General features: G+C 43.6%; 1 long non-coding RNA gene across 1 annotated transcript in view; it reads right to left on the minus strand.

The window, feature by feature from the left end:
* Positions 1–14,805, minus strand: part of LOC129403680 (uncharacterized) — an 81,057-nt gene extending 66,252 nt beyond the window's left edge. The window contains exon 1 of the long non-coding RNA XR_008629377.1: positions 14,421–14,805. This is a non-coding gene — a long non-coding RNA (uncharacterized LOC129403680). The remainder of the gene's footprint in view (positions 1–14,420) is intronic.
* Positions 14,806–15,810: the final 1,005 nt, after the last annotated feature.

The raw sequence follows: 15,810 nt of genomic DNA on the forward strand, positions 1-15,810 counted from the left end.
GCCAAGGTGCTGACAGTGTGAGCTGCAGAGGCAGCAGTGTCCCCACGGTAATTCAGTTGCTGCACTAGCCTTTAACTCAGCTCCACTCTGACTTGTGCTAATCCTTTCTCTAGGCATCAATAGATGGACCAGCAGCACTCAGGCAGCACTCAGGTGACTCTGTTTCTGAGGCAATCCCAAGAGTCCCATTGCCTGATGGGAAGGAAAGATCTCTTTTCCCACTCTTGAACGTTAAGATTCAAAGACTCCCAACATAAGGTGAAATGTCTGCTGAGTCCATCACATGAGCTGGAGACCAATTCAAACATCTCAAGTTTCTAGCTTAGAATGAGTAGGATAAATGGAACAATCAGTGAAGGAAAGAAAGGAGAGGATAACAACAGACTAAACACAGGTAAGCATGATTTTTTACTTCTTTGGGGATTGAACCCAGAGCCTCCCCCAGATGAAGCATGCACTCCTCTGCTAAGCTACACCCCATCCTTTCTTTTTTATTATTATTAGTTTATTTTTAATTAGAGAGTCATCGTGAGGGTACAGTTACAGATCCATACATCTTTGTGCTCATGTTTCCCCCATACAAAGTTCGATAACCCATCCCTTCACCAGTGCCCATTCTCCACCACCAGTAAACCCAACATCCCTCCCCCCCTCCCCAGCCCCGTCTCCCCCCACCCCACCCTGCCACTATGGCAGGGAATTCCCTTTTGTTCTCTCTCTCTGATTAGGTGTTGTGGTTTGCAATAAAGGTGTTGAGTGGCCATTGTGTTCAGTCTCTAGTCTGTATTCGGCCCGCATCACCCTTCCCCCACATGACCTCCAACCACATTTTACTTGGTGGTCCCTTCCCTGAGTTACCCAGAATGAGAGACCAGCCTCCAAGCCATGGAAACAACATCCCATCCTTTCTAATCACTTCTGGAACACTCATTTGTTGAGTTGCTTTTCTGGCAAGGATCTATTCAAGCTAGAGCTATAGCTAGGATCAGGTCAGACTTCCTGCCTAGGGATAAGACAGGTCATAAATAAATAAGTAAACAGATACATAATTCTACATGCCCGATAGCAGTGAGATTTAGGAAGACAGACAAATTGAAAACAACATTAACTGGGAGCCTGTCACAAGTTACAATACCCTGCAGCAATGGACTAATTTCTGAAAAGTAATAAATTATCACAAGATGAAAGAGATCATGTGAAAAATCCCTATAACCATTGAACTCTAACTAAAAGACTCCATGAAACAAATCTGTAGGCCCAGATGGCTTTATAGGAGAATTTTACCAAGCATACACATGCACACGCACATGAGCACATGTATGCACGCACACGCACATACATACACACACACACACACCACATCCTTAAATTTTATACAATTGCTTCATAAAATTCAGGAAGTGGAAACATTATTTCAGGGAAGATTTATGAAAACAAAAAGAGGATGCAAAAAGAAAAGTATACAGGTCAGTCCTGGAAAATAGCTCAGAGGATTAAAGCATTAGCCCTATAAGACCTGTGAGGCCTGAGTTCAGATGCAATCCTGAGAGTCCCACAGTCTGATGGAAAGGAAAGATCTCTTTTCCCACTCTTGAACATTAAGATACAAAGACTCCCAACAAAATATTAGCAAAATAAATTCAATTAAATATAAATGGTTTTTCATGTATCATTACCAAATGTAATTTATTCCAGGTATGCTAAATTGGTTAAACATTTTTAAAAATCAATTAATGTCATCCACCATATCAACAAACTTTAAAAAAGCATTTGATCATATCCACTAATGCAGAAAAGACAGTTGACACTGTTCAACACCAATTCATGATTTTTCAGGCAACTAGAAAGTTAGGAATAGAAGAGAATTATCTTAAGTTGATAAAAGCAGCTACAAAAAAAAAGGCAGCTAGCATCATACTGAATGGTTAATGAGATTGTTTTCTCCCTAAGATTAGGAACAAGGAAGAATGTTCTCACTCTTATCTGACATAGCACTAGAAGGCCTGGTTTCTGCAATAAGTAACTTAAGTATATAAAAGCACATGAAAAGAGGAAATAAATGTCTTCTATTTGCAGATGACATGATAATCTGTTTAAATTCCCAATGAATCAACAAAATTACTTCAGTTACTCCTAAAGCTTAATAAAAAGGCGGGTGGTCCAATAAGTTTTCAGGATACAAGATCAATTCACAAAAGTCAATTTCAGCTCAGCAGTAGAGTACTTGTCTTGAATGTTTGGGGTCCTGGGTTCAATCTCCAGCACCACAGACACAAAAATCAATGACTTTTCCTTTACTAATATTAATCCTTTAGGCACTGAAAAGCATAATACGACATATAACCACTTCAACAACATTTTTTTTAAATCTACGTATATAGAGGGGGGCGAGTGAGAGCCCTCCCTGTCCCAAGGGACCCAGCCCCAGCAGTCGACCTCCACCGCCGCCACACTCCAGGCCGCTTTCCACATGCCAAGCCTCACACGTGAGCGAAGTCCCATGGAACCCAGGTAATGCAGAACTTTGTGATCTTGGACTCTAGGCTCAATGGGACCCAGGACCAGAGATCCTCTGCCTGCTTCCCCCAATCTCCAGTGACCCAGGGGTCACACCCATAAGCCACCTCCTGCCAGCGCCAGATAATCTCCTCATCAGCCACCCTCCAGAACTCACGGCTGCTCCTCCCAGAAAGGAGCATAAAATGAGGCTCCCATAACCATGCCACCGGACTCTGCACCAGGGGTATCCCAGAGGGGGGCAGGTGAGAGCCCTCCCTGCCCCAAGGAACCCAGCCCCGGCAGCCCACCTCCACTACCCCACCTCCGCCACACACACTCCAGGCCACTTTCCACACACTTGGGCTGGGCTTCACGCATGAGTGAACATATTCCTGGACACATCATCGTAAAGGGAAATATACATATATGCCTCTCAGAGAGCCCAGTGAGCTGCCGAGAGTATCCCACCAGCACAGAAGAGCCTGGCAAGCTCCCTGTGGCATATTTGATATACCAAATACAGTAACAATAACAGATCTCATTTCCCTGACCCTGAAAAGAGCCTCCAATCATTGGGAAAAATGAGTAAGGAGATGCTGCTAAAGTCTCAGGATTGGGACGAATGGAGACATTACTGGCACCTGCTCAAGTAAATTGATAAACAACGGGATGACAGCGATACAGTGATACAGTGATATTTAATATATACCTAGGTATAATTTAAAAATTACAAAAACACAGTAAAAAACATTAAGGAATAGTTAAGTAGATGGATGGGCACACTGATTTTGTGGATTAGAATAATGATCATTGATTTTATATAATTTGTAATAAAATCTCAGCAAGATTTCCATTTCTATAATACACAAGCTTACTATAGAATCTGTATAGAAAGTCATGGGCCCCAGAATGAATGAAACAATCTAGATGATGAATAATGTTCGTAGTAAGACAATAAGTCACCCATTGATGTGAATGTAAAGTCACCCATTTACACTGCCAATTGATGTAGCACTGTAGCACTGTCAATTTGTTTGAGTGGGCACCAGTAACATCTCCATTGTGAGACTTGTTACTGTTTTTGGCATATCAAATACACCACAGGAAGCTTGTCAGGCTCTGCTATGTGGGCAGGATACCTTTGGTAGCTTGCCGAGTTCTCTGAGAGGGAGAACTAGACAATAAGAGGTCACATGGCCAGCCACAAATGCAGTCATGCACTTCTGGGAGCTTTTTTTTTATAGTCTCTGGATCTTGGCCGCTGATGGGATTACACAGCTTCGGGGGAAGTTTGTGGGTGTGACTGCCTAGCTACTGGAAAATGGGGGATCTGGGTGGAGGAGGCCCAGTCCCAATCCTAGCAGACTTGGAGATCTCAGCCCCGGGTCCCGCACACCTGAGTTCCTCTGCTGGTTCCTTCATGCATGACGCTTGCCCAAGCATGTGGAAAGTAGCCTTCAACATGGTTTTAGCTGGGTTCTGGAGGTTTTCGGCTGCCAGCGCTCTGCTCAGGGCAGGGAGGGAAATTCAACCCGTCCCCCTCCGAGGGGCCCTGGTGAAGACAGCCAGGCACAGGGGCAGGAGAGTCTTCTATTTATGCATTTTAGAAATGAAACATTTTATAAATAGAGAAAAAAACAGTGATTGCCAATGGTTTGAAAAGGGCAATGCATAGATTTTGGCTCAAATAAGATTAGTGCCTTGCCTGTAATGGTGAACAAATGAATCCATACATGCAATAAAATTGTACACAGCAAGCCATTTATATGCACACACATTCGTTACTAAATCTTAAGAGACCTGGACACAATTGATGGGCTACATCAATGCCAATATCCTAGTTATGATATTGTAATAGTTTTTCAAAATGTTACCATTGGGAGAAAGGACAAAAGTATACAGGCTCTTTATTGCTAACCAGAACTGCCCATGAATCTATAATGAGTTTAAAATATAAAATGTAAGGCCAGAGAGATAAGCTCAACAGGATGAGTACATGCTTTACATGTGAGAACTTCAGGTTTGATTCCTCAGTGCTTAATGTTTCCCTGAGCACCCCCAGGAGTGATTATTGAGCAGGCTCTGAGCATTGCCAGGTGTGCGCACCCCAAAAAAATATTTACAAAAATAATTAAACATGCACCTTCCATACCTTGGTATTTACACAAGAAAATGCAAAATTGTGTTTTGACAATTGCATGTGAATGCTAAGAGCATCTTTATTTGTAATATCCCTAAATTGGGAACAACCCATGTATCCATCAACAAGTAAATGGATAAACAAAGTGTATCCGATCAGTTTAGTATTACTCACAAAAGGAATGAATACATGATACAACATCAATATATTGATCAAATTAAAGAATTAAATTATAGAATCCAGAGGGAAGAAGCACATTCACTATAGGATTCTATTAGCTAAGACTCAGAAAAAGTTTTCTAACCTAAAACAAAATCAGTGGCTGGCTGGGAATCACACCTGAGTCTGAGGAAACTTCTGGGTATTGGTATATTCATTATCCTTGTGCTGAGAGCTTCATAGTATGTGTGCATTTCAAGACACAATTTTGTATACTTCCAACATCCTGTTTGTCGTGTTTCGATAAAGTTGGACATAGAAAGAATAAATGGGCAAGTGTATACAAATATACATTCAAAGAACACAAGAATAGATGTGTGAATTTTCCAGTAAAGGAGTAGGCAATAATGAAATGAGTGATGAATAGACTAAAAGTCAATGAAAAACAAAGCCAGGGGTAATAGTGCTGACTGCGCAGAGACTGAGTGTGCATGCAGAGGACTTGTAGATCCTCTCTTGACCCAAGTCTTCAGACTCAGACACTGCCGCAGGTTTCTCTGGAGTTCCTAGATGTGAGACAAATCTAGTCTGAAGCCCAGGACCTTCAATTAGCTTTCCACAAGTTTCTGGATTGACTGGCATTTCCAGAGCACATTGTCAGGATACTCCAAACTACCCTTTAAAGTTCAAAATCCATAGCAGCCTATAAATCAGAGTGGGCTGAGGCATGGAGGTGGGAAAGTAGTGAGCTCCCTTGGCATTGGACAGCCGTTGCAGAAGTGGCTGACATGGACTTGGTATGAATATCCTCTAGAATATCCCTACACACACACACACACACACACACACACACACACACACACACACACACACACACACACACACACACACTGTCCTGAGCTTAGAGGCAGAGCGCAGTTCGTGAGGTACAGACAACTTAGAAACATGCTCAGTATAGGAGTCATGGCACCAAACCAAAGGAAGAAAGGGGAGAGGAGGTGAAAGGGAGGCACTGGGGCTGAGGGAAGGTAAGGAGGGGAGAAGGGAGCCTTACTAAAGAGACTTGGTGAAAAGCAATCACTGGGAGACAGGAAGAAGACTCTCAGAAAGGACAAGCAGGACAGAGGAGACCCCTGTTTCAGAAACCATGTCACCTGGAGACCTGCCAGGCAGGAGGAGGTGTGGGCTTTGCCTCAGCAGCCCACCTCCACCTAAGTCTTGGAAGGATCCCAGAATGAGCACAGCATAGCCTGAGAAGTGATTCCAGGGTTCATCGAATTCCAGGCTTGGCCCTGAGGAAGATTTCTCTAAGAATTAAACCAACCCAGAACACCAGTCTCTTCCAGCAGCTTTCTCTCTGCTGGTTAGATTCCCCATTTCCACCTCTGTGGGCTGGGTGGATGAAGAAGACACAAGGGTTTATGCTGGTTGGCAACTGGATTTCCTTTATCAGCTCCTAGAGTAGCCAGAGGATCTGAGAATGCTGAGCCTCAGGGCTCCTCAGTCTTGGGAAGGCTGCTGCTGAGGGTGGGAGTGTCTGAGTGAGGGGATCCCTGGGACCAGCTGAACCATTGAGTGCAAGTCTGTGTTTCCCAGAAGAGCCCCTGATTGGCCCAGCCTATCTTTGAAATTTGCCTAGTCTCCTCAGCTTGGCCTTGGATGGTAGCAGCCAGGGGGCACAGGGCAGCCCAGGGCCCTTAATGTGGACATTGGGTAATGGCGGGCATCCAGCCTATCTACAATGTGCTGCTGCAGGAGTACAGATGAAATTAAATCTTTTCCCACTAGGATGGTTTCTCCGGAGTGGGAGCCTAATTCAGGGAGAGTTTTGTCAGCGGAGGAAAGTCGCCATTCAGTGCAGGGACTCAGAACCCCGGGAGGCAGCAGGACCTGCGGGAGACCAGCACAGGCCCTTCCCTTTCCAGAGCCAGGGCACTTCTTTGCTAGCACCTCCCCCACCACCTTCCTTGAACCCCACACCACCAGTGCCTACTGTTCCGGGGGAGAAAGTCCAAGTGTCCAGGACATTGAAAGACCAACCACAGCCCTTCCCACCTGCCAAAATTTTGTAGTGGTGAAAATCTGTGGAACCGTGAATAATCTCCCTGAAGAAGGGCCACCTCCAAGTGTGAAATGGACCCCCTCACCGCTAACCCCACCCTCCCAACACACACACACACACACACACACACACACACACACACACACACACGGCTGAGGCCTCAGTATCTCAATCTTGTGGAAGGCCCTAGTGGGAGGAGGATGAAGGTCATGTGTCCATGGCTGCTGCTGTCACACTCCTAAGGGAAATAAGAACAAAAGCTATAATGGAGCAGCATGATTCCATGGACTCAAGCCACAACTCCACGACTTCCTCTCTATGCTGTGCACATTCCTCACCCTCTCTGAGCTTTTGGCTCAAATGCAAAACAATGTAAGAGAGTCAAACCTACCTCTGGGGTTGGCATGAGGATTGAGTGACGGAGGGCATTAGGCACACTGGTCCATGGGATATAGGTGCTAATTTCAAAAAGAGAGACATATCTGGGGGTCCCGGGGAGCACCAAGAAGACATTCAGGAATGTAGGTGACTGAGGACAGAGGGAACTGTGGTTCAAGGGTTGAGATCTGAACAAAGACCACACCCAGGGCCAGGCTGTGCAGGGACAGGAGAGCCTAGCGGGTCTTTGGGGGAGCAGGGAGGAAGACAACCATGTCACGTCCCACGGGACTTGTTCAACGTGGGTAACCGGGAGAGGGTGCAAGAGTGAAAAGGAGACAGACGCAAGGAGAAAGAGACAGACACAGACAGACACAAGAATGGGAGCAAGCTCCAACTTTATTTCTCTTAAGCTAGTCTTTTATAATTGATTATATGAGGAAGTGGGCAGAATGGGAGAATAGCAAAGAATGCAATTGTTAAACAAAACTGGATGTGGGCCCTGGTGGCAGTTTCCCTGGGCATTGTTCTGCAACCTTTCCCAAGAAGCGGTTGTTCCTAGTTACAGGTCAGTTTGTACTGACATATTGGTGCCCAGGCATAAGTTTCTGGCCGTTCCCAGGCATGGGTTTCTGGCTGTTCCCAGGCATTGGTTCCCGGAACAACCAGATTAGATACTTGGTGTCTAGTGTGAGCAGCCCTGGGCGGCAGTAGGGGGTGGGGTGGGGAAGGGGCAGATCTGGGTGTGGGGAGAGGACACTCGGCTTGAGCCTGCAGTCCCCACAAGGTACCAACCTAAGCTCTTGGCTCTGTGGAGCTCAGCAGAGCGTCTCGGCAGCCAGCGGACTGTGATAACCCGCCCTCCTCTCCCTGCTCCCTCCAACAGGCACCTTCCCTGCTCCACATTGCAGGATTTTCCTCCCTCCCCTCCCCACGGGGTCCCCTCCCCCCACTCCCCTGAAGGCCTCTGGGGTGGGCCTTGAGTGCAATTTTTTTTTATAGTTCCCATTTATCCTACCAGGAAAATCAGCCCTCAGCCACCACAATGCCCAGCATGAATCATAATGTCCATAGTGGTGGAAACCAGCAAGTCAGCAGTTACAGGGGCCCCAGGGTTTTCATTCTCAGAGATTTTTCAATTTTATTAAAATCAATAAAGGTTTTATTACAGTATAAATGAAGTGAGGGTCCCTTGCTTCTGGGATACAAACCACATTGGCTTTGTGGCAGGCACGAGGGCCCCGAGCCCAGAAGACGGCCTCTCCTCTGACGGCAAAGGAATGCGCTTTAGCACTTAGGGTGGGTGCTGGCCATCAGGTCTAAAAAGAGAGATACCCCCTCCCTCCAAATAAGCTGTCCCCTGGGAAATTTTCAGCAATATCCCACACCCTGGTCTCTGTTCTCACAACTCTTCAGAAAACCTATAAAAATCATGACACCACTGGGCACGTGTGAAATTTCCTGTGAAGAAGACCAGGGCTGGAGTCAATTTAGGCATTAAGATGGGTTGCAGCTAAGAGTGGCCTGTTGGAGCGTGCACATCACACGGGTGCAAGCACTCTGTAAATGCAGAAGGCCGCTTCTGTAAAAACTGAAGTGTTATGCACCTGGTGTTGCTTATTCCTTTATCCTTACTACTCTTCCTAACAGTGGGTGCTCATTAGTATAGACAGAAATTTGGGACCATAGTTCATGGTTGAGGCTCGAGGGTAGTCTCCACAGAAACCATCACAGAGCATCGCCATCAAGGCATGCAAGGAGAAGGGACCAGAGATATTGTGCAGTCGGTCGGGCACTTGCCTTGCAAGCAGCCAATCCAAGTTTGATCCCTGGCACTCCATATCACATCTTGAACACCTCTAGGAGTGACTCCTGAGCACTGTTGGGTATGCCCCCCCCCAAATAAAGGACATGAAAAGAGAGAATAACCAAGATCTAAAAGGAAGTCGACAGTGACTGTGCACTGATGCATGCTTGAGCAACTCTCAAAATAGGAGTGTATAGCCTGAGACCCCAGTGCATGCCTGCATGGGCTAGTGAAGAGTGGGGTAAGTTCTCAAGACAGGACCCCACAGGTTCTAGAGATCTGGGTTCTCAGAGCCCACTAATACCGTAGAATAGCTGCGGACTCACAGCATCAGTTCCCAGACCCCATCCTGACCTGGGGCTTAGAGGGGTTGAGGTTTGGGCAGAAGCTCTAAATCAGGCCCCCAACAGCTTCTGTACTGGCCTGAGGGTAGGACAGGCTCTGGCTTGGGACTGATAGTCTGTCACCAAGTTGTGTGTGTGGGAAGTGCAATAAGGATTTGTCTGGGAGGCAAGCTGACCGAGATGCTGGGGCTGCAGTGGCTGCAGGCTGGAAAACAGTGTACAGGCTCCTGGAAGCTGTGGGCCTGGCTGACCTCATCCAGGAGCTACAAACACCTCTAGTTCCAAAGAAGCAAAGCAGGCTCAGAAACAAAGAGCTAAGCATGCAGGCAGACCTGAAAAAAAATTTGGCCAGGGAAACTTCTGTGACTGGGAAAGAGCCTTCAAAGTAGACTCTACAAGCCTGGGGATGTCTTTTAAATTAAAATGACAGTTATAGTCAAGGCAGTGAAATCCCTAACGCTAACAAAGTACTTTCATTTTCTCCCACCAGGGAGACTCCCACCAGGCCTTGTCCAAAGAGACGCACATTTATCCTTCATTGCAATTATAATATGTGTACAATTTTATAGGCAGGTGGGAAATTCTTGTCTACTTAATAACATTTTTCATGTTTCAACACAGCTTTTATCATCAGATTTAATCGATGCATAAAATAAAGTAATATAGATACTCCACTAATGTACTCAATAACTCTCCTTATACTGGGAATAGAGTTTGGTTACACTTTTATTTTTTTAATGCATTTTAGGTGCTATAGTTTACAAAACTATTAATGGTAAGGCTTCAAGCATACAACGTTCCAGCACCACACACCTTACCAAAATCTCTGCTTCCCTCCACCATTGTCACAGTTCCCCACTCCATCTTATTCCCTCCCCAGCACCCCAGTAGTAAACTTCCTACTTTTTAAAGGAAGTTTTATTATTGAATAATGCCATATCAAACATCTTCAAAAAGATCATTGTTTTACACCCTAAACTAACAGAGATAAAGCACATGCTTTCTGATTTATTGCATTCTGTTCACTTAAAGATGCTACTGTTTACTTTACCACAGTAGCCAGGCTTGAGTCTACAACCCATACTCCAACTCCCTCACTCCAATCTCACCTTGGTGGCTTGTTAAAAGTGCGTATGGGGAAGGGGAATAAGGGGAAGGAGACATGGTTTTTGCTAGCTTTGTAAGTATAGCATTGGAAAAACTGCTTTAATTTTAATTATTCAGATCACTAGCAAAGCTAAGCATTTTTCCCAGGTATTTGTCAACATATAAAATTTTCCTCCTCAAATAACTGCTTAGAAGTGTGGCCTGCATATCTATTGAGTTATAATAATTGTTAATTTATACATTTTACTGAGCTTTCAATGTGGCACTACTCTCAACCTTTTCTGTACAATAGTTGGTGCAATGCCCTTGACTCATCTAGAGTTTTCTCATCTCATTGCATTTTTTTTCTGTTGGTTATTTTTTAATGGGGGCTATACTTAGCAGTTCTCAGGGCTTACTCGTAGCTCTGCATTCAGGATAAACTCCTGACTGGGCTCAGGGACCATATGGGGTACTGTAAAGGGGATTTAATCTGGGTCAGATATGCACAAGGCAAGTACTTTACTTGCTGTACTATCTCTCTAGCCTTTCATTTCTTTTTTTCTTTTAATGAAGAGAAAAAATTTTGTTGGTGTTTTTGTCAGACAGGATTTTTCTTTGTGATTTCTTTATGGCTTCAAAACTTAGTATGATTCCTATTCAATATAATACTGAAGTATTTGCCATAGCAGTTAGGCAAGAAAAAGATATCAAGAGCATCCAGATAGGAAAAGAAGAAATCAAGCTGTAACTATTTGCTGATGATATGAAAATCTGAAAGACTCTACAAAAAGCTCCTAGAAGCAATAGACTTGTATAGTAAAGTGGCAAGTTATAAAATCAACACCCAAAACTCTGTGGCTTTCTTATACACAAATAATGAAGGAGATGAAAGTGATATTTAAAATAAACCAAAATAAACCAATCCTGTTCACAATTGTATCTCAGAAAATCAAATACCTCAGAATCAGCTTAACTAAAGAGGTGAAGAACTTATACAAAGAACACTACAAAGCACTACTTCAAAAAATAAAAAAAGACACGAGGAAATGGAGACACATCTCCTGCTCCTAGATTGGGAGGATTAACATTGTTAAAGTGGCAATACTCCCCAAAGCATTATACAGATTCAAAGCAGTCCCTACAAGGATACCCATGACATTTTTTAAAAGGAATAAATCAAACACTCCTGAAATTCATACAGAACAATAACCCCCACAAATAGCTTAAGCAACCCTTGGAGAAAATAAGATGGAAGGCATCACCAACTTCAAACTGTACTACAAAGTGGTAGTAATTAAAACAGCATGATATTAGAGTAAATACAAACCTGCAGATCAATGGAATAGAGTTGACTATCCTGACACAGACCCTCAAGTATATGATCTTTTCACTGTATCACTGTCATCACTGTCATCCCGTTGTTCATCGATTTGCTTGAGCAGGTGCCAGTAACATCTCCATTCGTCCCAGCCCAGAGATTTTAGCAGCCTCTCCTTACTCATCCTTCTCAATGGTGCCATACTGGAGGCTCTTTTAGGGTCAGAGGAATGAGACCCGTTAATGTTACTGTTTTTGCCATATCGAATATGCCACAGGGAGCTTTCCAAGCTCTGCCATTTGGGCGGGATACTCTTGGTAGCTTACCGGGTTCTCCAAGAGGGACGGAGAATGTATATAAGAGAATGCAAGCAAGAATGTTAAAACCAAACACATGTGTGCTGCTTTAGGTACATCAGTGGCCTAGATTATAAGAAGTTGCATGGCCGCAAATGCAGCCGCATGCTTCAGGGAACTTTGTTTTATAGTCATTTTACATGAGCATTTAATCTTTGATAAAAGAGCAAGAAATATGAAGTGAAGCAAGGAAAACCTCACAAGTGGTGCTGCAATAACTGGGCAGCTACATGTGAAAAACAAATGAACTCAGACCTCTAACACTAAGCACAAAAGTCAGAAAAAAATGGATTAAAGACCTATAGATTCAGACCTGAATCTATAAGGTACTTGGAGGAAAGCATAGGCAGATCCTCCATGACATTAAAGCTAATGGCATCTTCAAAGATGGAAAACCACTGACCAAGCAAGTTGAAGCAAAGAGAAGCATACGGGACTACATTAAGGAGGAGGAGGAGGAGGAGGAGGAGGAGGAGGGGAAGAAAAAAATGGTGGTGGAAAATGTACACTTGGTGAAGAAACAGTTATTGGAACATTGTATGACTGAAACCCAATCATGAACAACTTTGTAACTGTGTATCTCACAGTGATTCAATTAAAAAAACTCTGAGTGTTTTCTTCATAAAGATTTTATTCTGTACTAGCATTTCTATTTTCAAAAGATAATTTGTACATTAACCTAACCTTCTTCAGCCTATTTTGGTATGAGGAGAACTCTAAATTCCAATTCTTCAGTGTTACCCAGCTGCTCAGCATAATTCATTTTTAATTATTTCAAAATCACTCGTTAGCAAATTATTATAAAATCTAATGAAATAGGCATTATGACCTGCCCTGGGCTGGTTTTGTTGCTTACTTTTCTAAGAATGTGCTTTGAAATTTTCATCGGTTTGTCTTTCCAGAATCTGTTGAGGTAAGAAGAAATACTATTTAGTTTGGTAGGGGCTGAGTTATGTTTATAAAGTAACCTAAGATGATTCGTTTCATAATGTCACACAGGCTCATGTTGGAATATAGTGTTTGTCACCCCGTCCCACCCCATAAGCTTGCAATTTTCCTTATGAATGTCAGGCATATATTTTGCTTCTTCCTAAACATCTTAAATCACTTGTTTCTTATATAAATGAATTTTTGTATTAAATATTCTGGCTACTACTAGTGTTCACTTAGACCATCAATTCTTTTTAATTTTTTATTTTTATAAAGTTGTTCACAATAATTTATAACATTTACTATTGCCAATACCAGCACCCTTACACCTTCCCACCACCACATTTTAAATGTTTTCACCCTGACCCCCAAAGCCGACCCCCAAAGCAAGACCTAAATAATTTAATAACCTAAATAATACAAAAATAATTTTATATTGCCTGTTATGAATAATCTGCTAAAAATGATATAAAAACTTTCTTAGAGGAAAAATGTGTGAAGATTGTTGTATTTCACCCTGGAGCCATTAAGCCCTTATCTTGGTATATCAGTGGTAATGTTACTCCAGGAATTCTATGGTGATATAGCTGAAGTTAATTTAAATTTGCTGAACTGAGTGGTGACTTTGGGATCCGGAGTCATCTCTGCAGCATGTGGCTTTCATGTTGCTCTCTTCTGAGATATTTATTTCTGAGTCTGTGGATGGTGGTCATTAATGAGCTCGTATGGTGCCAGAGGTAGCTTATCGGTATGACTGCCAGGCTATGGGATGCACAAGGAGGTGGAGGGAGGTCACCCAGTCCCCACTAATTTGAGCCTGGAGATTTCATAGACCAACAATTCTTATGTATATAGTTTGCATTCATCCTCCTTCTTCTAACTCTCATGTGTTCTTGCTAGTTTTGTTCATAAAGTTTCTTGTGTTCTCTTTCCCCCCAGTTTTGTGTTTTTATTTTTTAAATCTTGGCTTCCTAATTAAATAGAACGTCCAACCAAGAGCAAGTTGAACTACTTTAAATCTTTCCAGGCACTTGGCGGGGTGTAAATTAAGTTGTTAAGTAGTTAGTGTGATGATAATAGAAATTCTTTTTTTCCCCTCCTAATTTAGAAGATATTTTACCAGTGCTGATTTAGGTTTAAAATAAATCAACTTCATCCTATTGATGAGTCCTTTCACTACTGTTACAAGCTTTCTTACTTTTAATTATAATTTTAATAATTTGACTTGCAAAAATATTTGGGGTTAATTATTAAGATGATTTTATGCCTGTTATTTTGGTCCTCATTTTCGCCCTTCCTCCTTCGGAAACTGAACGTGAAGGGAACAAGGAAATTTACCTGGTTGAATTTCAGCCCAAGTCTTCCATGTCTGGTTCCCATAGGATTTGACCAGCCAGCATTTAGTAAGGTCTGTTTATGTTCCAAAGACCTGCCTTTATGGGGGGGTAAGGAGGGAAGAGGAGAGTTGCGGCTTCAGATTCTATAGTGAGATAAAGCAGTGGCAAGCATCAGCAACAGTTCTTAGATTAAGAAAAACTCTAAGGATGGGAGGCTTCTCTGAAAACGACTGAAAGCCCTCTTTGAAAAGAAACTCAAATACTTTTGACTACAGAAGCTAAGGACAAGTACAACGGCCAACAGAAAGACGGCATGCTGACAACCCTTTCCCCATCTCCTTCCCCGCAACTTTGCCAGCAGTCTGGGCACCCGCTCTGGGAGCCCGAGGTCACAGACTGGGCGGCTGCGCACCGTCCAACACGTCGGAGCTTCGGGATGCAGCCGCTCCAGCCGCGCTCTCCCGGGGCTCTTCCTGCAGCGCTGGGGGAGACTTTTGTTCCGCTCCAATTAGCCAGAACAGTGCCTGCTTCACCCGCAGTCTAGCTGAAAGCCGGGGCCCTGCACTGCACGGCGATGCTTCCTGGGTAAACCTCATTCAACTGTCTGCAAGCAGCCACTGGGGGAGCTGACTCACCTTCCTCCTCCCACCAACCCATGGGCTAGGAGTTCCCAATGCAGTCCGCAAACTTCCCCGGAACTTAATGTCAAGTCTGTTGAGAGCGGGAGACAGGCCGTTGCTATTAGCCGCGATTTTACAGATTTTACAGGTGGAACTCACTCTCTCCTCCCTCATATATCTTTATGTAAAGTTCTTTAAATAAAGCGATTCTACTTCACTATTCCACCTCTCCCTCTCTCTATTGCCCCTCATAACAAAACTTTCAAGATCTGCTTATTCCCACTGCCTTTACATCCAGCTCATCTTTAACTGGCTGGCCTGGATCCCATCCCACCACCACTGACATTGGTTTGTCCTCGATTCTGAGGCCACAATGGCCCACAAGTTAAGTTACCTTTTTATCCTTTTCTTTTTCTTTCTTTCTCTCTCTTCCTTTCTTTCTCTCTTTTTCTTCCTTCCTTCCTTTCTTTCTTTCTTTCTTTCTTTCTAATTGAATCACCTTAAGCGTTCATGTTTGAGTTTCAGTTATACAATGATTGAATAGCCATCCTTCTACCGGTGCACGTTTTCCACCACCAATATCCCCATCCCAACCCTCCCCCTGCCTCTATGGCAGACATTTCCCCCATACACTCTCTCCACTTTGAGCCATTATGGTTGCAATATATATACTGAGAGGTCATCATGTTTGGTCTTTTATCTACTTTCAGCACACATATCCCATCCTGAACAATCCCTCCAACCATCATTGACTTAGTGATCCCTTCTCTA

This window comes from Sorex araneus, chromosome 3 (genome assembly GCF_027595985.1).
Source record: "Sorex araneus isolate mSorAra2 chromosome 3, mSorAra2.pri, whole genome shotgun sequence".
Classification (NCBI taxonomy): Eukaryota; Metazoa; Chordata; class Mammalia; order Eulipotyphla; family Soricidae; genus Sorex; species Sorex araneus.